We start from the raw sequence: 25,958 nt of genomic DNA, 5'->3' as shown, positions 1-25,958 counted from the left end.
TTAAGAAGTACTAAATTTATATTTTCGATCTCATTTTCATTCCCAAATTTACATTGGACATTCTCAGAAAATTAAAGGTTCGTGATAAGACTCTTCAGACAATTGCATCAACCATTTTAAAATCTTCATTGAACATCATCAATCATCATCTCTATTCATCTTTATAATATTCAATGTATATTATTTATTTTCAATAATTTTTTTTTCGTTTTGATAGCTGCCAAATCTTGTCGCAGAATATTCTTTTTTAACATTTTATTATGTATTTTTTTTAAACATTAATTTACATTTTCTTTTTTGTTCATTTGAATTGATTAGGATGCCGAAATTTTAAATCAAAGATTTGGACGGCTATCATTTCGATGATATTCTCTCTATATATTCATTTCTCATATATCTGAACTGTGACCGAACATGAGCGCTGCTCATTCGGTCTCAAATTTTGTTAATAATGCTGTATCTCCTTTCTTTATATTGACTGTATTATTTTATTTCTATTTCTCTTGTTTGTAATTATATTCTTTATCCTGTATATTTAAATGTAAATAAAATAAATAAATAAATAAATAAAATTTCCGACACGAGAAGCAGAACTTTCTCTTTGGATCGAGAACAAAATGAACAAAGAAATGGTAAAATGAATTACGATCTGGAAAAGCGATATTAATTAAACTTATACCGAATTCTAAATTTCAAAAAGTAGACGCAGGACGTAAGAGTAGATAATTAAAAAATAATTACTGGAACTGAAATAGTGCCGTCACTACAGCCTATATCACCTTCAGTTCTTATCCTGCGGAGTAACTAACGACCTAAACTAGTAGTCACGTGGTCCTAGCTTCGAATACGTCTGCTGCCACTATTTTTAAATTGATTTTTGTTACATAATTTGCACATTACCATTACACAGATCTGTATAACGCCATGGGACGCACAGAAATGTTGCGTACCAGTGTCATGCTGAAGTTCAAGAGACGTTTGTCGGGCGTTGCATGTGTGCAGTTCACCTCAATCAATCTGTTGTAAGCTACTAAAGGTATTACTCATTCTACGTAATGTATTACAATGCAAGCTAAAGTGTGTTTTTTTTATAATTGTTTAAGAACACAGAATATATTACTAATTCGAGTGTAATGAAGTGCAAGCTACAATGCTATTTTTCTAATGTTTGAGAATACAGAAAAGATTACTCAATCGTGCATAATGTAGTGTAAGCTATTGTCTCTTTTCTAATTGTTTGGGAACACTGAATAGAGTACTCATTCGTATGTACTGTAGCGAAAGCTATTGTTTTAATTGTTTCAGAATGATATAGACAGTGGAGCATAATGCAGCGAGTTCTTGGTAGTTTTGAGATACGCAAATAAGTGGAACAAAATATCCAACAGAGGATTTCGCAAGAATGTCAAACATGTACTCAAGCAGGAGGAGTACACTTCAGACATCTCTTGCAGCACAGGTACGATGCGTTTGTATTTATTTTTAGATCGTTTACAAACATTTTTCCCGCTGAATTGGTTTTAAAAACTAAACTTACTACCGCAGAAACGCCGGCCGATTTCGCAGTAACTGTGCAAAGCATAGCAGAAAATGTCGCCGAGTTTACGGAGAGAATAGCGGCATACATGGAATACCTGTATATTATTTTATTAAATTCCAAATATGTTTCCACATTTCCCGCATATACCATCACATGAATCATAGTTGGTATGAGCAAAAAATGCGTTCATATTATGTGAAATTCAGTAAGGGAATATATATTTTATTTTTAAATTGGTTATTTAACGATGTTAAGGTTCTGGCTGATACGTACATCTATTATCAGGCAGTACATCTTACTTGACGATATGTATCAGAGGAAGAATAACAATTGTTTGTATACATCCTAAGTCTGATTAGTGAACTTTGTTACTAGTCAGAAAGGAACTGGCCACCCTATTCCAATATCTCTTTGCTTAGTTGTCTCACGAGTGATGCCTATTGGTGTCACTTATTAGGTTGAATCAGACTTCGGATTGATGATTAAACATAAATATCGAACGATGCTATATCAACTACGATATTATCTAGCGTGAATACAATAGATGACAGTGATATGGTATTCGCCGTGGGATTACCTAACATTGGACTTATAGTTCGGAAAACCTCGGCAGAAACCCAAGCAAGGGAAATTCAAACCCACGCGCGAGCGCAACCTCAAATCATGAGTCCTAGTTATTATTTCTAGACCAGACATGTCAGAAATCAGACACTGAAAGTGCAGTGTATGTGCGCGGAACGCCGGTCTGTGCAGATTGCGTCATTCACGTGTAGCTCTTACCAGTTCTTAGCGGGAGGGATGTACAAGAATCTATTCTGTGCTTCTAAGGTTCAATTAAATTGACATTTGGACATTACAAACATACTTAGCAGAAGGAAAAAATACAATTATTGTCAGTGTCTATATTTGACAATAACTGTAACACAAGAAACAAGAGACTTACTCAGTTACAATTCACAAAGCAGTCGTTTGTAAAGAAGCATTTATTTACATGATTTGTATACAGTATTTGAAGAAAATATAAATATTGCAGTGATTTCGAAACAACAAAAAGCGAACACAGTATTTCATTTTACGTAGTAGGTTCTGATTATTTCAAAGTAATACTCTTTCATTGTTCCTCAAGCATTATTGGGACCATTGGTGCACAAATGTTAAAGAAAATATTTTACTCCCGATTACACGCAATAGGACATTGTGAGGCTTTTAGACTGGAATCATTTCCTTGCTGTATATTAATATAAATTCACATTATTATTAATAAATTGGATAAATTAAGCTTGAATTTAAATTTATATACAGTTTATTTGGAAAACGCTGAGAGCAATTATCAGCAAGTTGGGAGCGTTACTGAATTGAGTTAAAAGAGTACTTCACAAGCTGTGAAGCGAGGACATTTTCTTTATGTCAGGTTTAAAGATTTATTAACGTAAGTATATTAAGATAATATAGTAACGTGAGATGGAAAATTCGCCATTATGTATTATTTTTCCAGAAAATTTTTCCGCCTTACAAATAGTTGCATTCTTCCTTCCCTTATAACCTCAAGATCTTCACATGTATTCTTCACTCAATATTCAAAGTTGTAAGTCGTCTAACCATTGATGGCTGTGTTAGTACAGACTCCAAAACGACATCAATGTCATGTTTGTCTTGCCGTGAGAGTACTAATTAAAAAATAAGAACTGGCGAATATCATATTTTGAGAACTTTACTAATCTGATTTAAATTCTCACATCACTATTAGGTACACATGATATGATGAAAGCCTTACACTTTAAAATAATTACTGTTGGCTGAGGAAAACATCATAAGTTATGTTATATGATTCTTGATTTCTCTTCTTCGTTATATCTGTGGACTCCTCACTTTATTTTTCATAACGCATTCACAATCACAGCTGAATGAGCACCCGTACTGATCTGAGTTACTGAAACCAAAGCTGTTCTGCTACTGCAGATAATGTACAGCCTTGTCGCGTTCCCCTCCAAGCCGATTCACTCCCTCAAGGTAGGGGAATAGGAACTGCACATTGCACAGAGATAAGTGCACAACGTGCGCGAATGTACAGTGTGCAGGGTTTTGACATGCCTGTTCTAGACTATGCCGGTGACCAATAAAAATAGAAATACACTGCCGAGCAAAAAAAAAAACGCAACACTTGAATAAATTTGAAATATCAATCTGTAATACAAATTATAACATTTCTGTTTGCTTCTATGGACCTGTTTGTGTTAGGCAAATGTTAATTCATGTTTTGGGAAGAAAAGTGTACCCATTGGGTCGTTTGTGACACCCTCTTTGGCACTTCCTGTCCGGTACTGTTTATTTATTGCTGTGCCATTAAAATTTACAACCCTAAACCCAAGCAGCTAAAACAAAGTTACTACACTATAGTTTTCTTTTTTTGCTTATAATGGAATTCTGTGATATTGAACTCGGTTTTTAACAACATGTAAGAAAGTTAAGATGACGTTAAGCCCAATGAACGCCGCTAGAGCAGTCGCGTTAGTAGAGGATGACCACAGTTTACGTTACGTGGCTCAGGTGTTGCATACAACTCCGTCGACGGTTTCACGTACAGTGTAAAGGTACAAGGAACTTGGTTCATATTCTCTAAGACCGAGATATGGTAGGAAAAGGTCAACTTTTTGCTATAGATGACCAGTTCTTGCGCCTTCAAGTGCTGCGTAACCGCCACACCACTGCGGTCGAAGCCAGAAATCGACTAGACCAAGTGCGAGGTGTGAATGTCAGTGAGTGGACTGTGAGGAGTATGTTACATGATGCTGGCCTGATCTCCAGAAGATTTGCCCTTAACCCAGAACTTACAAGACAACATCGTCTAGCTCACTTACAATTTTCAAGGGAACATCAGGAATGGGCTGACAAACAGTGGGGAACAGTTTTGTCTTCAGATGAGTCCCGATTCTGCCTCAGATCCTCAGATGGAAGAGAAAGAGTGTGGAGGACTGGAGAAAGGTATTCTCCATGCAACTTTTCATCAAGAACGGCATTTCAGGGCGGTTCAGTGATGGTGTGGGCAGACGTCAGTTTGACTGCACGAACAAATCTTGTTATGTGGAAGATGGGTTTCTTACTGCCCATCGCTACATTGAAGAAATTCTTGGGCAACATGTTCTTCCTTTTGCATCATTTATTGGTGACAATTACGTGCTCATGCAGGACAATACACGTCCTTGCGTGGAGCGATATGTCCTCCAGTACCTCAATGAAGTAGGGATCCAACTCATGCAATGGCCGTCACGCAGTCTGGATCTTAACCCAATTGATCATCTGTAGGACATTTTAGGAAGGAATGTCCGTCAACATGCTCCAGATACTCTTCAAGAGCTACGGAGCCATGTATACGACACCTGAGCCATATAACGTAAGCTGCGGTCATCTTTTTCCAACATGACTACTCTAGCAGCGTTCTTGGGGGATAACGGTATTTCAACTCTCTTAAATGTTGTTTAAAACTGAGTTCAATATCACAGAATTCCATTATAAGCAAAAAAAGAAAACTATAGTGTAGTAACTTTGTTTTAGCTGCTTGGGTTTAGGGTTGTAAATTTTAATGGCACAGCAATAAATATACAGTACCGGACAGGAAGTGCCAAAGAGGGTGTCACAAACGACCCAATGGGTACACTTTTCTTCCCAAAACATGAATTAACATTTGCCTAACACAAACAGGTCCATAGAAGCACACAGAAATGTTATAATTTGTATTACAGATTGATATTTCAAATTTATTCAAGTCTTGCGTTTTTTTTTTTTTTTTTTTTTTTTTTTTTTTTTTTTTTTTTTTTTTTTTTTGCTCGGCAGTGTAGTTATAATTAAAATTATTTAGAAGTAAAATAAAAATGGTTAAGAAAGTCAAGTGAATATAGGAAGATTCGATCCACGCACCTCACGTTATATTAGTCTGTGTCGTTATCCAAACCGGCTCCTGCATGAGAGTTGAAAAAGAACGCGCAGCCGAAAAATCTAATCATCGCAATATTCTAAAAGATATTTTGAAAAAAAAAATGCGCGCTGTATTAGGGGTACACCGGCACGTAAAATGTCACCCAGTTTCAGAAATGAAACTACAGTTGTGTTGGTTTGAATGTTTTATTTTTGTTTCCGTTTATAAATGGAGAATATGGATCTATAACAGAAGTAATTCACGGAGTGCATCCAATAATTATATTATTTTGTCTTCATATTAAGTGACATTCCGAAATTAGTCCCAGCTCACACAAATTTTTCATACGTGCCTATTATCAGTTTAAAACTGCAGAACTCTCGATTATAAAACATCGAACGAGTAGTCGCACAGGTCTGTAGCTGCTCTCCATGCTGAGTTCGCGCGGCAAGACTAATTTTATGTGCCATTTCGGGGTCCTCGTGGCTGTAGCGAGGTGACGTCACTGAGCGTGGTCACACACGTTATATTTTTTAATGGCCTAACTAATAAAATACATTAGGATTCGGCGTGGCTCACAGTCTTGTTACAGTAAGCATTTGAAATTCTGTCATTTTCATTTCACTACGGATGCCAGAACGGGTACCCATACTCGGGTATTCTACGTCAAAAAAAAAAAAAAGAAACGGCTGATCCTAACGTGTTGAAATATATTCTTCAAATCCTAAAACAAAACAGATAGACCTATATAATGGAATGAGAAAGGATGGTGGGGGCAGCAGCAGTAGAATACTGTATATCTGATGCTTTCAAATGCAGTGTTCATTCGGTGTCGAAATTCACATGGCTGGAAATGGCCGGCAAATTTTGTCTGGAGCCTTCTATAGTGAGGTTACGTAAGTTATTATTATTATTATTATTATTATTATTATTATTATTATTATTATTGACCTAATGTTGCAATGTATTTTGTCGCGCGACATAAAATTCATTGATTCGATTTTAAACAGTTTATAATTCATGACACCTGACCTGAACATGTGTTATTTACCACATTAAATACCAGTACCGGTAACATTATTAGTACGAACTCCGGAACCGACCACTACTTTAAAATATACAGATAATATTTATACAGGGTGTTTCCGAGGTGGTGTTACAAACTTTCAGGGATGATGGCGAAGGGCATATGTATCAATTTGAGATAAGGAACCCTGGTCCGGAAATGACCGAATCGAAAATTATAAGCAAAAATATTTGTATGGAAATGAAATAATTTTATTCTTCTGTACATCTTATTTATGTGTATTTATCTGTACATCTTACACATGCTGTATTCACCTGACGTTGTTTACGTTGTCTACTTACAGTATTCCATTCAGTGCGCTGTCTGAGGGATGGAGACAGGAAACTACACTAAAGCAATGCAGATAGCGTAATGTGTAACGGACATGGTCGGTCCTGATATGCAAGTCTGTAGGCAGAAGTGTATGTGTATAAGTTGCAGTGTCCAGTTGATCGGTTCTAGTGAAATGGAGGAGTACACGAGAGTGGAATATGCAGACCTGATTTTCAAATACGGATGAGCCAATGGGAACAGTAGACAAGCTCACAGATTGTATAGGGCCAAGTATCCACGTAGGAGACATCCGGCCCGTATCATTTTTTCATGAATGTTCCAAAAGTTAAAGGAAGGAGGGCACGTGGTGCCAAATTACAAATCCACTTCCACACAACTATTTTTGCTTATAACTTTCGACTCAGTCATTTCCGGGCCATGGTTCCTTATCTCAAATTGATACATGTGCCCTTCTCCATCATCCCTGAAAGTTTGTAACACCACCTCGGAAACACTCTGTATATGTATCTAATGGCTACCCACTTCACTTTACGTGATTCGGGTTCCGCCTATTGCGGATAGATGGCAGGATTGTGACCCATTTTCTAGTTGTACACTACTTTGGCGGTGCGTATCTGTGCAAAGTTATGTCGTGCACTAGGGTGAGTATATGTGTAAGTGTAGTGTATGAAATGAGTGATGAAGAGGAGGACGGGAGTAGGGGAGCCCGGTGCCGGCACGTAACCTACTTCTGTCGATTAGCATCAAGAGGACCGCCAAGCTTATCGTCCCCATCCGACGACGAATCACTATCAACAGTGACATATGCCTTCTCGTCATATGCACTGCGGAGAGATTTGGGATTTAACCCAGGCATATTGGTGCACAATCTAATGTTCAGAAATCGTGCACCGCTGGAGGAAGACACGCTACCGCAAACCTAAAGACAGCCTACTGTTTATTTATATATTAATAAAATTGTTATTACATTAATATTCTTTACATTAAAGTTCCAAATAACACTCGCTAGTAACGTTCGTTTCATCAACGTTAATAATAAAATTGTTACTGTATTATTAATATTCTTTAAATTAAAGTTCCAAATAACACTCGCTAGTAACGTTCGTTTCATAAACGTTAATAATAAAATTGTTACTATATTATTAATATTCTTTACATTAAAGTTCCAAATAACACTCGCTAGTAACGTTCGTTTCATAAACATTGGCAGTTTTTCAAAGGCAAACGATACTGTCTACATAACGGTTAGGAAATAAGTGTCAGGTAGTATTTGTCAGTACCGAAATTAGAAACAAAATTGCCAAAATAAAATTCAACTTATCAACTAGAAGATCACTATAATCCACTAGCATATGTAGTAAGAGTGGAGAGGAAATGGCTAGGTTTCACCCCTTGGGTATAAGCAATAAGGCCAGACTACAAAAAGGACAAGGTTTTTCCACGTACGGCGACATGAGACCCCCAGTTTTGCATTCTTCCCATGTCAAGAACTATTTAGCCTGTTACAATCCATTGCCCTTAGGCGGATTTGAACACGTGAACCACGGATCCAACTGGTGAGGAAGGTAAAGTACCTTCAAACGAAGAAAGTCTACAATAAAATTAAGTAATTTTGTTTTGTCTCATGATGCATTCTTTAGAGTTTATTGGAAGGAAGAGATTGCTGGTTTTTCTATCGGATATTAGACGGACATGGTGCGACTGTCGCTAACTGTCGTCAGCGCAATGCCGGACTGCATCTACGACAAGACCAAGGAAAATAGAATGGAAGGTAATGGCCAACAGACCCCTCTACTCTGCTCGTGACGTCATCTGCCGTCAAGCCTGGCCTTTAACATACCTAGAGATGGGAACGATATACCGGTTTTTACGAAATACCGATATTTTCGTTTCGATATATGGACATATCGATATCGAAATTTACATTCAATATATCGTACAACATAATCGGTTTTCTTATAAATTTATCATTTTTCGTGTTTGTTTTTGTGGAATTATTATGAACAACAAAATCCACACTAGTTAACTCCTATAATTCCCTGACAAATGGCGTCAATGAAAGTAGGCAGTTACATAATTGTGCAACCTTGAAATATTCAATCCAATCAATGCCTTTCTCTGATTGGCTTGTCTGGAATTCGAATTAAAATTGTTTAATATGCAGTACCAAATTCAAAATGTAACGTGTGCGAACGTGAGACTGAGACGGGAGGTTTATCTACTACTGTTTTAGTATTAATGTTCTCCAAGGCAGGAGCAACTGCCACTCTGGAAAGAAACCGTCTGACTTCAAAACTTTTATTTCTATTTTTTTGAAATAGAAAGAGAAACAAGGATATAATACTGGTTTGAGATTTGTTTACGGCTAGGATTTCTATGCACAACCTAGTACTGATATTGTTTTCTTATTATATATTTTAGTACATAACAATTCTCCCACCACCACCACCACCTGGAATTAAATGACAGCTGTGAGCAGTATGGAATGAAGGTAGTGCCAACTAGACGAAAACCATGGTCATAGGAAGAAAAGTAAAGAATGTAAACTTGTGAATTCTAAATGAGGCAGTAGAGAAAGTGGACAGCTTCAAATACTTGGGGTGTACTATAAGCAGTAACATGAACTGCTGCCTGGAAGTCAAAGAAAGCTTTTAATAGAAAAAGGAGCATCTTCTGCTGGCCTCTGGAGGAAGAACCAAGGAATAGACAAAAGCGCTTTCAGAATAAGAAGGCATATAAGGCGGAGCTAGTTCAGGCCGGTCTAGCTCGACTAGCCAGTAACAGTGAAGCGGTGTTGCCTAGTTAAATCATCGCGAAGTCTCGCTGAAGAGTCGCGTATTAGTTTCTTTCTTGCGCGCACAATATTTATGGCTAGTAATGAATTTTAAGCTGTGCCATTCGATAGAGCTCCGAATTCTGAATCCAACTGTACAAGAATGGCAATTGTATGTCAACTGGCTCGCGTGTTATCGCTTTAAGACTAAACAGAGATATCCAACCTACATCGTGCAACATATTTTGCTCTGAAGTCCCTTTCTATAAACGAACATAGATTCCGTTTATTTTCAAATTCAGACATGGATTGTTTTCTCTTGTGTGATGTGTAACTTAACGTAACAATATCTCTTGAAGAGATTGCAAGTGGCTCTGGTATTTCATCTGTTATACGCAAAAGGACTATTCCTACACTCGCAGGCGAGGAGTATTGTATTTTCTATATTATAATTTTCCTGAAGGACTAGCTTATGATGCAATGCGTATCAGTTTTTTAGAAACAAAGAACCTGACTGCAGAGGCGTGTGGTTTAGAAGTGCATACATTATCTCGTATTCTCGGACAGGGCAAAGAGATAATTCAAGTAGGTGGTATACTGTAGGCTACCTGTATTTACCTCTCCTGGAAAATAACGCAAAACGTGTTAATTATTTGACGATTTTTAGAATCGTGTATTACTTCATCGTACGATATTTTAAATAGGCTATATCAGTAGTATGTGTTAGCAATGACATTATAGAACATGGAAAGCAAGAAGCTGAGAATAACCACGGATACGATTTTCACTTTTCATTGGAATATTATACATGGTATAAGACGAAATACTGCTTAAACGTATGAGATATTTGGTTGATATTGTAAACATAAACACTCCTGCTTCTTTTTCGATGAATTATACGAAGAGTATTAACAACATTCTTGCTTAAGAGCATTAAAAACTTTATAGGATGAAGCAATTTAATTACATTTCACTTTTAAAATAAATACAGACGGTCCACACCTGTGGAGTAACGGTTACCGCGTCTGGCGGCGAAACCAGGCGAGTTCGATTTCCGGTCGGGGCAAGTTAACTGGTTGAGGTTTTCCGGGGTTTTCCCCTCAACCCAATATGAGCAAATGCTGGGTAACTTTCGGTGCTGAACCCCGGACTCATTTCACAGGCATTATCACTATCTAATTCAGACGCTAAATAACCTAAGATGTTGATAAAGCGTCGTAAAATAACCTACTAAAATATAAATAAATACAGGAATGCTAGAAACAAGGAGATTTTATAATTCCAAAACTCAGTTTCTATTTTAAAAACCTTATGTTTTATATAATATATTACATTATATACATAATATGCAAATTTACCTTCAATATATTAACGATATTATTGGGTTACGGTTTTCATATTCACTTATATATAACTACCTTCACTCGTAGGCTTATATTGCCCACGCCAGAGTGATAGAACATAGAATTCTGGACCTCTAGGTAGGTATAAGCTTGAGGATTAAATGAAATTTTAGATAGGCTTGAATTAACAAAGTAAAAGAAAGTAATCTTCAATTACAATATGAGTACTGAATTAGGCCTACAGATATGCTTATATTCTTATAGCCGGATTCTTAGCCAGACTATAGAACCCTGGACCTCTAGATACGTAAAAGTTAGAGAATAAAATTAAATCAGATAGACTTATTTTAACAGAGAAAATAAAATAATCTACAGTTTCAGTATGAATACTGAATTATGAATGATCACATATTAAGCTTACGTTGCATTATAACCAGATTCGTAACGAGAATATAGAACCCTGGACCCCTAGGTAGGTATAAGCTTGAGAATTAAATTAAATTAAATAGGCTTCATTTAGGAGAGGAAAAATAAAATACTTTTCATCTTCAATATCAATACTAAATTACGTATCTACAGATATGTTTACGTTTTATTATCGCTAGATTCGTAGGCTGCCCCTACAAACATCTTTCTTCTGGAGAAATAAACAATAATAAATTCAACACTGCTGTACAAGGAAGTCTGAACATAAGGTTAAATTTTCTCGCCCTCAATTTCTTCAGGAGAGTATTTCAACATGTCTGATAGTGCAATACAATATGCAGCATTCTTTTTTTTTTTTTTAATTAAGACATACTTTGTCTGACATTAGCATAGTAAATTTCTACATATCTGTCACTTTATTTCGAAAGTTAGTGCCTCCAAAATCTACTGATCTGTGAAGCGAAGAATTAATAAAGATTGAGATGAATATTACTTCAGTAAGAGTAATTATATTTAAATATTATACATAATGAAGGAACAGATCTCGACCCACCCGCTCGCTGCAATGAGCTGCGACTGATATTTCTGTCCTTATCTGTAGTCTCTGTCTTCCACGTCTCGTGCACCGTGTGACAACTCTGACAACGTCGCACTGCTGCTAGCACTCAATTGGCTTAGGCCATATGCCTTCTCATTCTGAAAGCGCTATAGTGAAGTGCTTTGTGTGGAGTGTAGCATTGTATGAGGCAGAAACATGGACATTACTACGAAGTGAAGAGAAGCGAATAGAAGCATTTGGAATGTGGATATGGAGAAGGATGGAGGGTGTGAAATGGACAGAGTAAGAAACGAAGCTGTGTTGGAAAGAGTGGATGAAGAAAGAATGATCCTGAAACTGATCAGAAAGCGAAAAAGGAATTGGCTGGGTCACTGGCTGAGAAGAAACTGCTTACTGAAGGATGTACTAGAAGGAATGGTGAACGGGAGAAGAGTTTGGGGCAGAAGAAGAAATCAGATGATAGAATACATTAAGATATATGGATCATATGAGACTAAGAGGAAAGCAGAAAATAGGAAAGACTGGAGAGTGCTGGGTTTGCAGTGAAAGACCTGCCCTTGGGCAGAACACTATGAATGAATAAATGTTTCTATATCAAATACTGACCCATATAGAGTTCACTTAACACATTCCCATGGTATCATTTAAGCTCATCTTACCTTCACCATAATTTTGATTTTACATTTAATCTTTTGACTGTTATGATGTTAACTTTAATGCTAATAAAGAATAGGCTATTAAAATTTAAGTGCGTTTATTGTAATAAATGTGCATCTGCAAATGTAATTTGCATCAGTATCTATTAATTTCTAATTTGCATCAGTATCTATTAATTTCTAATTTGCATCAGTATCTATTAATTTGCTAACGGAATAAGATATTATATCGTTAATCGTTTCGATATACCGATATATTTTCTGCAATATATATAGTTTATCGAAATTAGGTTTGCAATATATTGCAATATCAATATATCGGTATTTAAATTATTTCCTCCATCTCTTTAATATACCCTGTACTATGGAAAGCAATGCACCGAAGATATTTATGGCATTCATAAAAAGACCATTGTGATCCCAAACAATTTTTCAATTATTGTGGGCTCTTTAGGCATTGCTAAAACACTTATTTCTTTACAAAGAGGATATGAAAATAATACAGAATGATTCTCTATGAATATTATGTTATTGTGCTCACATTACATAGTTGACGATTTTCTTAATTTTCTTCTCTGTTTTACGGCTAGTCGTAGACGATTTACTTTTCTGCCCTTCTTGTTGGCGTTTGTTGAGAGCTTTCATGATGATCGAGTTCTGGAGTATAGTTCAATAACGAATGGATCTATAAGCCTACTAGAGATATTTTCGTTCAGGAGGAATATTCGTCCTTCTGTTGACTGGCTTCGTGTGTGGTTTACAAATTTAGAAGTGTTTTGAGGAGTAGCATGGGACTACATTAAACAAGTTCAAAAACGTAGCACAAACATTTCACGAAGCTTGAGGTGATTTTGTGCATTTCTCGCGATACAATGCCCAAGCGGTTAGCAACTGAGAGTACCAGTAATAATAGACTGTGCGATAGTAGCGATCCTAGTGGCTAGCAACTAACGTTCAACTGTCATTGGATGCATATTCCTTACGTATTGAGCTTCGTGACTATATGTACTAGATTGTGATTATACTGTAGACGAAACGAAAAGGGTCCTGAAATTCACGAACCAGAACGCGCGCGGTTCTGGTCGGATCGGTCCAGTCCATTTCGAGCACTGACTGTGAGTGATGACGCAGCTGCATGCCATCTTATCATGCTTATATCTAACAACGGTCCGTCCTCGCCCGCCTACAAATTACATTCTTTCTTCATAGACTTAGTAATTAGTTTTTCATGTCTTTCATTGTACTTCTTTCTGTATTTAGGAAAACAGCAAGTTTCCTATCAAGTCTTCGAAAATATGTAACAAGTTGTATTTTCAGACTGGGGGACTAATTACCTTAGCGTTTTAAAAAACATGGCACGCTCTTAGAATGGTACCGCGTATCAACAAATGCACGTGGTCGTTTCCGATATATTATTGGTCGTCCATTCCCGCATAACATTTCTGGGCGTGGTAACACACAACACAGTAGAAGCAAGTCAGTGTTGAAAATGGACGTGCATTTAAAAATAGTATAGGCCTAATAAGTATGATTACGGTAGAAGTAAAATAATTGTAAATTATAAATACAAATCTGAATTATAAATTATTCATTAATCATTATTATGATTGAGCTCCCCTCTGGCGGACTCTTGGCAACGACCCTGTTGGTAAATGTTCTCTACACGACTGGCTTGATGTGGTGAATGACGAAGCCAAGTACTTACTCATCATTAGTAAAAGAAATGTTTCACTATTCAATTATTATTGTCAGCATATTAGTCTACTTTATTAATAGCATAATGTATATATTTTGGATATGGTGATGGCAAGTTAAGGTAGTTAGGCTAAATCATAATCATAGGACTTACGTGACTAACTTAGCTGCTATCAGACAACACGCAAGTTCCTTCCGAATCAGACAGTAACACACAGCGCAATAATTCATTTTGTAGATTGTACTGATAAATAATTTACTCTCACATAATTCACAACACCGAACACAATTCACTCCTTTCCCATAATCATAATAATAATAATAATAATAATAATAATAATAATAATAATAATAATAATAGCTACTTACTTATTGGCTTTTAAAGAACCCGGAGGTTCATTGCCGCCCTCACATAAGCCCGCCATTGGTCCCTATCCTGAGCAAGATTAATCCAGTCTCTACCATCATATCCTACCTCCCTCAAATCCATTTTATATTATCTTCCCATCTACGTCTCGGCCTCCCCAAAGGTCTTTTGCCCTCCGGCCTCCCAATTCGTCCATACGTGCTACATTTCCTGCCCATCTCAAACATGGATTTTATGGTCCAAATTATGTGAGGTGAAGTATACAATGCGTGGAGCTCTTACAATAATAATAATAATAATAATAATAATAATAATAATAATAATAATAATAATAATAATAATAATAATAATAATATCACAATTCACAAATTCATAACACAACAGTTCAATTTACTATTTACACTTCATAAAAGTGACCGATCAGTTGAAACTAAACTGCCCATCTGACACGCCAACTTCAAATTAAGGCTTAATCTGTAACTGTAAGATTACGAAATGCCGAGGTCAGTATGCTGCATGGCAATTAATCACGGTGACATCATTCAAAATGCACTCATTCTTTATCAGCGAGGTGTTTCAGTATATATAAAACATTACGTTAGGCCTACTATTACTGCATAGCGTCACAGTGTATACTTTAATCTTACCTTAATATACAACTTTTTCGTGTTTTGTATTAATGCGCTCTACTTTTTATTGCAATGAAAATTATTGTATATATTGTTGTAATAATATAAATTTGTAACTAAATTTTCCTTTAATACTTGTACACAGCAATATTGCAATTTTTTTAAAACAAGAAACCATTTATAAAGAGGGACTAGTTTTCTAATTGCTCACTGGTGTACAACCAATTGCGAGATCCTTGCCCACGTGCATTTGTTGATACGATCGTGCCAAGTACGCTCCACACACAGGTTTTTGTCCTGCAGCCAACTGAATGGGATTCATACATGTGCATATTTGTTTACATGTGGAATGAAATGAAGAACATTACTCACTTGTTAGGGAAGGACTGTTATTTTGGAGTTGAAAAAGGTTGTATGATTTAGTGCAAGATTTGTGCGTGAATAGAGCTAGTTTGTATGAGATCATTCTGTTCTAACTTAAAAATTGAACAATGAGTGCGAAGCAGTCTCGGTTCGAAGTCTGTATTAACTCTGTTAATTTAGAAAAACATGGAGAGAAACTTTAAGACTAGTGCTTCCAGTTATGCTTGAAAAGTTGAACAGGCCAGACAGGGCTACTCAACTTACCCCACATCTGAAAATGTTATTCTCGTCGCGTACAATTTTAAAAAATATCTAGTCCAAAAACAATACCCAGCACACACACGTACCACGCATTCTTACTGTATTGTAATAGTAATATACGTTACAAGAGCGGTATGTTGACGTTTTCATGGTCGAGGAAAAGATTGAAAAAGCGAAACGTAGTTGAGCTTTTTTAATTTCCGAGAACATGAAAACAAACATACCGCTCGTGTATCGTACATTATTTTGTGCGAAGATCGTTTATTACATACATAGTTGCAATGAAATCTCCATGTTGGTTTCTGTTTAATGACGCCAACTTCGGAACACCAAATATCTTTCTTCAACATTGTTGCTATAAAATGTTTTCTGTATTTACTATACTCCAGAAGGCAGTGATATACGTCTGTCTTTCCCTCTCCCACAGCCTATAAATGCGAACTTAAAACAAACGGTAAGGTTATGTAATAATTTATTTTTCATTTTAATATTTTAACAATATTATTTATATAACATATTGCAGTAATAACATCGACATCTGGAATCTTGTTGATTTTTTCACGGCTTCCTTAATGTTACTTGTATCAGGAATGCAATAAGTTTCGTTGAGTGGTAGAGTTTACTTAATTTTTGCAAATATTTAAAAACAATAATTAACATTGCAATTTAGGTGAAATTGCAGTGGTAAGTTTCCAATTTATAATTATTACTATGTTAAACGTCTCTAAAAATAATATGTTAAAAGCCTAAAGCAGTAAAATGAATGTCGCGCTTAAGCGGTAAGAAGAGGGAAATTGTTATTTGTGTTCCGTTGGGAATACTGAATGTGGTATTTCACACTTACCGCGTATTGGTTCTGTGCGGAAAACAAGCAAATACGCACGATCTCGCACAAAAGTATTTGTACCTATGAACTATGACGTAATCCTAGTATAGTATAAACAATAATCTTGGTTACGCGATAACTTGTCATATTTAGCCCACATTAAAGATGTATAACCTTACGCAGTTCTAGCCATAATTTTTTTTTATTTTAATAGGTTATTTTACGACGGTTTATCAACAGCTTAGGTTATTTAGCGTCTGAATGAGATGAAGATGATAATGCCAGTGAAATGAGTCCGGGGTCCAACACCGAAAGTTACCCAGCATTTGCTCATATTGGGTTGAGGGAAACCCCCGGAAAAAAACCTCAACCAGGTAACTTGTCCCGACCGGGGTTCGAACCCGGGCCACCTGGTTTCGCGGCTAGACCCGCTAACCGTTACTCCACAGGTGTGGACTTCCAGCCATATCCTGGTGAGTACTAATGTAATAATAGTTAATTCATAATATATTTTCCGTTGCTTCTCAATCCTCACTTATGAGGTATTTATGGTACTTTTTTTAAATCTAGGTGTAATCATAACGAAAACTGCGTTTAAACTTTTTCTTCTGAAAAACGTAATATTACAAAAACAAATATTGGTATGAAAATGTAGTAAATGCAGAAAGAAATACTGCTTAATTTCCTTCAAAATGAGCTATCATTTGTTTTTCTGCGATGGACAAAACCTCAGTTACGGTCATTTAAATTTTATGGCGCGCTCCAATGTAGGCTTTTCACGCAGAACTACAAAAGTTTGTAACTCCGAAAATATGGTCGCAAATTCATAAATAAAGAATATGGGTCTAATGAATTTCCTCATAGAATCTACAAAAAAAATATTTCCATAGACTCTGAAGGGTTGCGATTAAATCGGTATTTCACTTGGCATAGAATGTCTTGAGTAACGAGAATAGCGATTATTACGAGTATATACAGTAGCGATAAAAATACTTTAAAAATCGCGCTTACTGTGTGATTGGTTTATGTCAAACACGTTCTTAAAAGTTATTAGTCTACACTAATTACGTCAAACAGTATGAAGACTGTCTTATTTCAATTCAGCAGCGAGTCTGTATTCGGAGGCATGTACCGATGTGATGCAAGTCCCATGACGACAAAATTGCAGCTGCAGCAGTGAATATTGTGCTCTGACAAACGCAGCGCTCTCCTAACTGATGTGTTGCAAAATATATTACGATAATCTTGTATCAATAACCATTATTTTAGCTTGCACCCATCTGTCATGTTTGGTTTCACGTATTGTTTATATAATAATTCATAAATAGTTTTATACAAGTTGCACAGAATGATATAATTGTGACCACTGTTAACGTCCGGTATTGAATACCATAATTCACATCGCAACAAAAATCTTAAATGACAGCAACATTAATCAGTATTGACATTTCAATAAGAAACATCAGAGGGACGAGACAAATTCATTTTGTAATATAATACAAATGCAAAAAGACCAAATCGCTCCTCTTTGAGCTGATAATTCCCACTAAATTGAGTAGAGGTCGAATTTTGGCAATTTTAATGTTATTTGACGACGCTGCGTAAACTGTGCGCTTACCTGCGTCATTGGAATTTGATTTAGAGACATGATTTCGAGGATTCGCTATCGAAATGCATTATACTCGCCTGTAGTTGGGAAAACTCACGTCCGAAAGCATTACGCTTGTTAACTCCTAGACCACGCCGGTGACTCTCTTCGATAGATTTTGTAATAGGGCTATACCGGCCGATTCTGTTTACTTACTTACTGGCTTTTAAGGAACCCGGAGGTTCATTGCTGCCCTCACATAAGCCCGCCATCGGTCCCTATCCTAAGCAAGACTAATCCATTCTCTATCATCATATCCCATCTCCCTCAAATACATTTTAATATTATCTTCCCATTTACGTCTCGGCCTCCCTAAAGGTGTTTTCCCCCCGGCCTCCCAACTAACACTCTATATGCATTTCTGGATTCGCCCATACGTGCTACATGCCCTGCCCATCTCAAACGTCTGGATTTAATGTTCCTAATTATGTCAGGTGAAGAATACAACGCGTGCAGTTCTGTGTTGTGTAACTTTCTCCATTCCCCTGTAACTTCATCCCTCTTAGCCCCAAATATTTTCCTAAGAACCTTATTCTCAAACACCCTTAACCTATGTTCCTCTCTCAAAGTGAGAGTCAAAGTTTCACAACCATAAAGAACAACCGGTACTATAATTGTTTTGTAAATTCTAACTTTCAGATTTTTTGACAGCAGACTGGATGATAAAAGCTTCTCAACCGAATAATAACAGGCATTTCCCATATTTATTCTGTGTTTAATTTCCTCCAGAGTATCATTTATATTTGTTACTGTTGCTCCAAGATATTTGAACTTCTTCACCTCTTCAAAAGATAAATTTCCAATTTTTATATTTCCATTTCGTACAATATTCTCGTCACGAGACATAATCATATAGGCCTACTTTGTCTTTTCGGGATTTACTTTCAAACCTATCTCTTTACTTGCTTGCAGTAAAATTCCCGTATTTTCCCTAATCGTTTGTGGATTTTCTCCTAACATATTCACGTCATCCGCATAGACAAGCAGCTGATGTAACCCGTTCAATTCCAAACTGTGTTATCCTGGACTTTTCTAATGGCAAAGTTAAAAAGTAAAGGTGATAGTGTATCTCCTTGCTTTAGCCTACAGTGAATTGGAAAAGCATCTGACAGAAACTGACCTATACGGACTCTGCTGTACGTTTCACTGAGACACATTTTAATTAATCGAACTAGTTTCTTGGGAATACCGAATTCAATAAGATTATCATATAAAACTTCTCTCTTAACCGAGTCATATGCCTTTTTGAAATCTATGAATAACTGATGCCATGTACACTTTATATTCCCATTTTTTCTCCATTATCTGTCGAATACAAAATATCTGGTCAATAACTGATCTATTACGCCTAAACCCACACTGATGATCCCCAATAATTTCATCTACATATGGAGTTAATCTTCTCAAAAGAATATTGGACAACATTTTGTACGACGTCAACAAAAGTGATATTCCTCGAAAGTTACTACAGTTAGTCTTGTCCCCCTTCTTAAAAATAGGTACGATTATGGACTCTTTCCATTGTTTTGGTACAATTTCCTTTTCCCAAATAGCAAGTACAAGCTTATAAATTTCGTTAAATAATGCGCTTCCACCCCCCTGTATCAATTCTGCTGGAATTTGATCGATACCTGGAGACTTATAATTTTTCAGATTTTCTATCGCAATTTCGACTTCAGAAAGTGTGGGTTCGGGTATAAATGGCTCAGCAGTTTGTATTTCAATTTCGTCCCAATCATTTCTATTTGGCCTATGTATATTTAGTAGTTGTCCAAAATATTTTTTCCATCTGTTCAAGATGAATGAGCGTCTGCAAGCAAGTCACTATTCTCATCCTTGATCACGTTTACCCTTGCCTGATATCCATTCTTGAATTCCTTTACGCCGTTATATAAATCTCTAACGTTTTTATTTTTACTATTTGTTTCTACCTCATTCAGTTTTTCCTTCAAGTAATCTCTCTTTTTATTCCTAAGTGTACGACTTGCTTCCCGTCTTTTATTGAAATAATTATCTCTATTCGCCTCAACTGGATCCTGTAAGAATTTCAATTTTGCGTGTTTCCTTCTTTCTACTACCATGCAACAATCTTCATCAAACCACGGTTTCTTTTCTATGCTCTGTTCAGCTGCAATTTTGATATTATCTCGGATATTTTCCCACATGCTATTAACATCTAACTCTTCCTCAACTTCGTCGGAACTTGCTAATACGGCAAACTTATTTGAAATTTCGACCTGATAATGTTGCTTAGTTTCCTCGTCCTTTAATTTCGGAATATTGAATCTTCTAATATTAACTTGTTGCTCTACTCGCTTGGCTACTGATAGTATTTCTCTTAGTTCTCCAATTACCAAATAATGGTCAGAATTACAGTCTGCCCCCTGAAGGTTCGAATGTCTACTATACTAGTATGTCTTCTTTTATCTATCAAGATGTGATCTATTTGGTTATGTGTCAATCCATCTGGAGAAGTCCAAATATATTTGTGTATATCCTTATGGGGGAATGTTGTTCTTTTGACAATTAAATTTTTTGATGTGGCAAAGTTCACTAACCTAACTCCATTGTCAGTACTAGTTATGTGTAGGCTCTCTTTTCCAATAGTCGGTTTAAAAATATCCTCCCGTCCTACTTTAGCATTGAAATTCCCCAATAAAATTTTCATGTGATATCTAGGTAACTGATCAAAAGTATGTTCCAATTCCTCATAGAAGCTATCCTTTATATGATCGTCTTTCTCTTCTGTAGGGGCGTGAGCATTTTTAACTACGATATCGCACCATCTAGCCTTAAGTACTAAATACGATAACCTATCACTGATAAATTCGACCTTTTTTACTGCTGGTTTTATTCTTTTATGAATAAAGAATCCTGTTCCTAATTGGTGATTATCGTTTCCTTCCCCATAATACAACAAATAATCTCCTATTTGTGTTATGCCGTTCCCATCTAACCTAACCTCCTGTACTCCCACAAAGTCTATTCTATACCTAGCTAGTTCTTTTGCTACTAATGTTACTTGTAACATTCCAAGTACCAAATCTCAAAACCTTATTCCTTTGCTGTGGTCGTGCCAGAGAATCTGTACTGTTACACATTTTTACGGGTGGTAGAGGTGATCAATATGAGTAGGAGTCATGTCCGGAAACGTTCCGTTTGGTAGGTAAAACCCTTAATCCTAGAATACTAACGATATTCTACACCCGTGCATACTAATCACGAGTAAAATTTACTTATATATTTGTCAATCACCACTAAAATCTTAAAACAGTATTTTATGATTACCTTAATGTTTCTTTTATGTGGATAAGAAATTTGAGCATGATATATTGTTTCAATTTATGTGGTATTTACTGTACTCTGTGAATTTGAACATGAAATTCAGAAAGAAGAATATTACAATGGACATTCAAAGTAATCAGGGCTCTCGACTAAAGAAGTGAAATCGTGCGGAGTGAGTGTATCAGTGTAGCTAGCTAGCAGCGAACTCAAAGCCATCTTTCTGCAGACTCCCATTTCCTGCAAACGCGATTAATTCTCCAAAGCATGTTGTGACTTGGTTGGCATCATAAATTACATTTTGACTGCAGCTTTTATAGTATTTTCAATTACTCCTCTTCCATAAATGGCACCAGAAAGTTCTCTTAATGCCAATCTTTCCGTCATAACAAGAAACCAAAGTTATTGTCTCTACGTAATACTTAAATTGTTTAATCCAAATAAACCCAATGTCATAAAAGAACAGCTACATTTAAACTGAGGGGAAGGTTTCAATACATTGGCCATGTTTTCGATGCCACCTGGTTATGATATTGTACGCTCTAAATAAAGTTCTGTGCAGTATTGGCATGAACTTTCTAATATTTACAAATACTACCATGGCAACACAAAAGCTTACATTAACCATGACCCATTAATAACTAACGTTCTAAGTTAGACCAATTATTCTTACACACACATCACGTTCTGTAATTACCAAATGATATGTTCCCGGACACGGGTTCGTTTCTATATCATCCCTAAATTTAGTACCAAAGTCGCAGAATCACCACTATATATATATATATATATATATATATATATATATATATATATATATATATATATATATATGGTTGTTAAACTCAAGGCACTTTTCGTTGTCTTTGTTCTTCATTCATTTTTTTTATAATGTTAACTTCATTTTCTTCGTATTACTAGTTAGCGACGTATGCAATGGAGGGAGAAAGGAACTAGCTACCTTATCCCATCTCCTGGTTTAGTTTCCTCATGAGTGATATCTTATTGGTGTCACTTATGAGGTTCCAACCAGTCTTCGGACTGCTGACTAAACATACATTATTTTCTTCTGTTCTCTTTTTTCAGGTTTAATTCCATTATTTCAGTTTGTTTTCTTTAGTTTTCTTGTTCTTTCTTTCTTTTCTGCTAATTTTTATATAATTAGATTTATTTATTTATTTATTTATTTATTTATTTATTTATTTATTTATTTATTTATTTATTTGCTTTTTTGTCATATATTCTTTCCGCTCTTTAATCCTTTATTAATTATTTGTGCACTTATATTACAATATTTGAACACATTTTCTAAAGCGCTTAAAAGTTAACGATGTATTAGGATTATCCATACGTATAATCTAGATTCGATTTCAGACAGTCTAACTGAACTTTCATTTATTTACTTATACAAGATTAAAGATGAAATGTATTATCTTTATTTTCTCCGACAATAAATGAAGCGGTAGAAACATTTACAGAACTCTGAACGTATGTGAGAAAGAAAAAAGGTCGTAGATACAACTGTTGATATGAACCAAACTGTGATGTCAAGAGAACAATGAGACGCTAGTTGAAGAACATGTCACCGCAGCTGTGTCAACGATAAGCTCTTGGAATAACAGGGTGTCGAATCCAAGCCCGCTGGACCATCCTGTTACATCGTGTGAAGGATTCCCGAAGCGAGACAAAGAAAAGCGCAAGAGACTGGGAATGGGGCTAATGGAGAACAATCGAGGACGCTGACAGGAGATGGATCGCCGAAACCTGATCGCCGCCATATTACTGATGAATCCATCCACTTACATGGACTAATATTGACAGAGGGAGTGGGTCGCTGGGTAACCGGACACCGGGATGCATCGCGCCGCATCGACTGCCTAATCCGAGGCACACTTTTATCCAGCAGGCCAAGACTACGCGCCTTCTAACGAGCAATTATAGAATTCTGACACAGAGTGATTTCCTTCCGAAACATCAGCGAATAGGCTATTGCCGAATTACAGAGTTCTAATGTAATTAATAAAAATGAGCAATCAGTTTCTTTGCTTATGATCAGAGAGAGGATTTTCATGCACTATCAAATTACCAAATATGTACTATGACGGGAAAAAAACACTAAAATATGCATTATCGAAATTGAAACTTACATTTTATTTTCGAATGGCACGATGTAGGCCTATTTCTAAAAATCTTTCAAATTTTCAGTATGGTGAGAATCGCGTAAGAATAGTTCTTAAAAAGCTAATTTGGCCATCATTTCAATGTTGCCAACCAATACCAGATATACCAAAGAGCGTAAAATCACAATGCTATGTACTAAAATAATAATAATAATAATAATAATAATAATAATAATAATAATAATATATGGACAATAACAATATCTTGCTTATTTACTACATCTCATTTTTATGTTGGGAAGACTTTTCTAAATGGTCCAATAATAATTTGTGAATTAGTAGCCTATATTTTCCTCCTGTATCTTTCGCACATTATGTAGGTAATTAGTGGATTAGTATGCTCTAATAAAAAGTATTTTGTGTGGCAACATCAAATTCATTGCCTTGACTAAACAGTTTAAGATTCATGAGACCTATCCCCCATCGGGACAAGTTATCTGGTTGAGATTTTTTCCGAGGTTTTCCCTCAACCCAATATGGGTAACTATCGGTGCTGAACCCCGGACTCATTTCACCGGCATTATCACCTTCATCTCATTCAGACGCAAAATAACCTAAGATGTTGATATAGCGTCGTAAAATAACCTACTAAAAATTCATGAGACCTAAAATTTGGAAATGTATAGCCTACTTAAAATCTTACTTACAAATGGGTTTTAACGAACCCACAGGTTCATTGCCGCCCTCACATAAGCCCGCCATCGGTCCCTATCCTGGGCAAGATTAATCCAGTCTCTATGATCATATCCCACCTCCCTCAAATCCATTTTAATATTATCTTTCCATCTACGACTCGGCCTCCCTAAAGGTCTTTTTCCCTCTATATGCATTTCTGGATTCGCACATACGTGCTACATGCCCTGCCCATCTCAAACATCTGGGTTTAATGTTCCTAATTATGTCAGGTGAAGAATACAATGCATGCAGTTCTGCGTTGTGTAACTTTCTCCATTCTCCTGTAACTTCATCCCTCTTAGCCCCAAATATTTTCCTAAGCATCTTATTCTCAAACACCCTTAATCTCTGTTCCTCTCTCAAAGTAAGAGTACAAGTTTTACAACCATACAGAACAACCGGCAATACAATTGTTTTATAAATTCTAACTTTCAGATTTTTTGACAGCAGACTAGACGACAAAAGCTTCTCAGCCGCATAATAACAGGCATTTCCCATATTTATTCTGCGTTTAATTTCCTCTCTAGTGTCATTTATATTTGTTACTGTTGCTCCAAGATATATGACATTTTCAATCTCTTCGAAGGATAAATCGAAAATTTTTGTTTCCATTTCGTACAATATTCTGGTCACGAGACATAATCATACAGGCCTACTTTGTCTTTTCGGAATTTACTTCTAAACCTATCGCTATACTTGCTTCAAGCAAAATTCCTGTTTTTTTCCCTAATCGTTGTCAATTTTCTCCTAACATATTCACTTCATCCGCGTAGAAAAGAAGCTGATGTAACCCGTTCAATTCCAAACTCTGTCTGTTATGCTGAACTTTCCTAAATGGCATATTCTAGAGCGAAGTTAAAAAGTAAAGGTGATAGTGCATCTCTTTGCTTTAGCCCGCAGTGAATTGGAAACGCTTCAGATAGAAACTGGCCTACACGAACTGCTGTAAGTTTCACTGAGACACATTTTAATTGATCGAACTAGTTTCTTGGGAATACCAAATTCAATAAGAATATTATATAAAACTTCTTTTTTAACATAGTCATACTCCTAATAATGTTTCTACTTTCGTTATGATTGCCATTTCTGTGCGCATACCTAATTTCTTTCTTCAGTAGATTATGGGCCTAATATTACCTATAACATCGTGACGTGTCAGTACTTTGAATGGCAAGCATTTTCTTTCTTGGAGAAGTCCCTACCATGCTATTTCCTCTCACAGAGATTTTAATAAAAATCTAAACATAAAAGAAATTCATTAAAATGTGAAATATATTTCTGTCCATTACCCACGTGCATGTTTCGTACCAAGTAGGTCTGTAAGTTTTATCTCATTTAATTACACTTACCTGAATATAGTGTTGAATTGGAATCACAACGAAACAGAACTGAATTATGTATTGATATTAATATTAATATCTATATTACTAATTCACAAGCAGAGTTTTCTTATACTGCAAAC

At 36.0% G+C, this 25,958-nt stretch overlaps 1 protein-coding gene across 2 annotated transcripts in view; it reads right to left on the bottom strand.

The window, feature by feature from the left end:
* LOC138710322 (uncharacterized) overlaps positions 1-25,958 on the bottom strand; it is a 121,379-nt gene that overhangs the window by 31,182 nt on the left and 64,239 nt on the right. The window lies entirely within an intron of this gene.

The sequence above is a fragment of the Periplaneta americana genome, chromosome 12 (assembly GCF_040183065.1).
Source record: "Periplaneta americana isolate PAMFEO1 chromosome 12, P.americana_PAMFEO1_priV1, whole genome shotgun sequence".
NCBI classification, from domain to species: domain Eukaryota; kingdom Metazoa; phylum Arthropoda; class Insecta; order Blattodea; family Blattidae; genus Periplaneta; species Periplaneta americana.
This window is presented reverse-complemented; position numbering and strand designations above follow the sequence as displayed.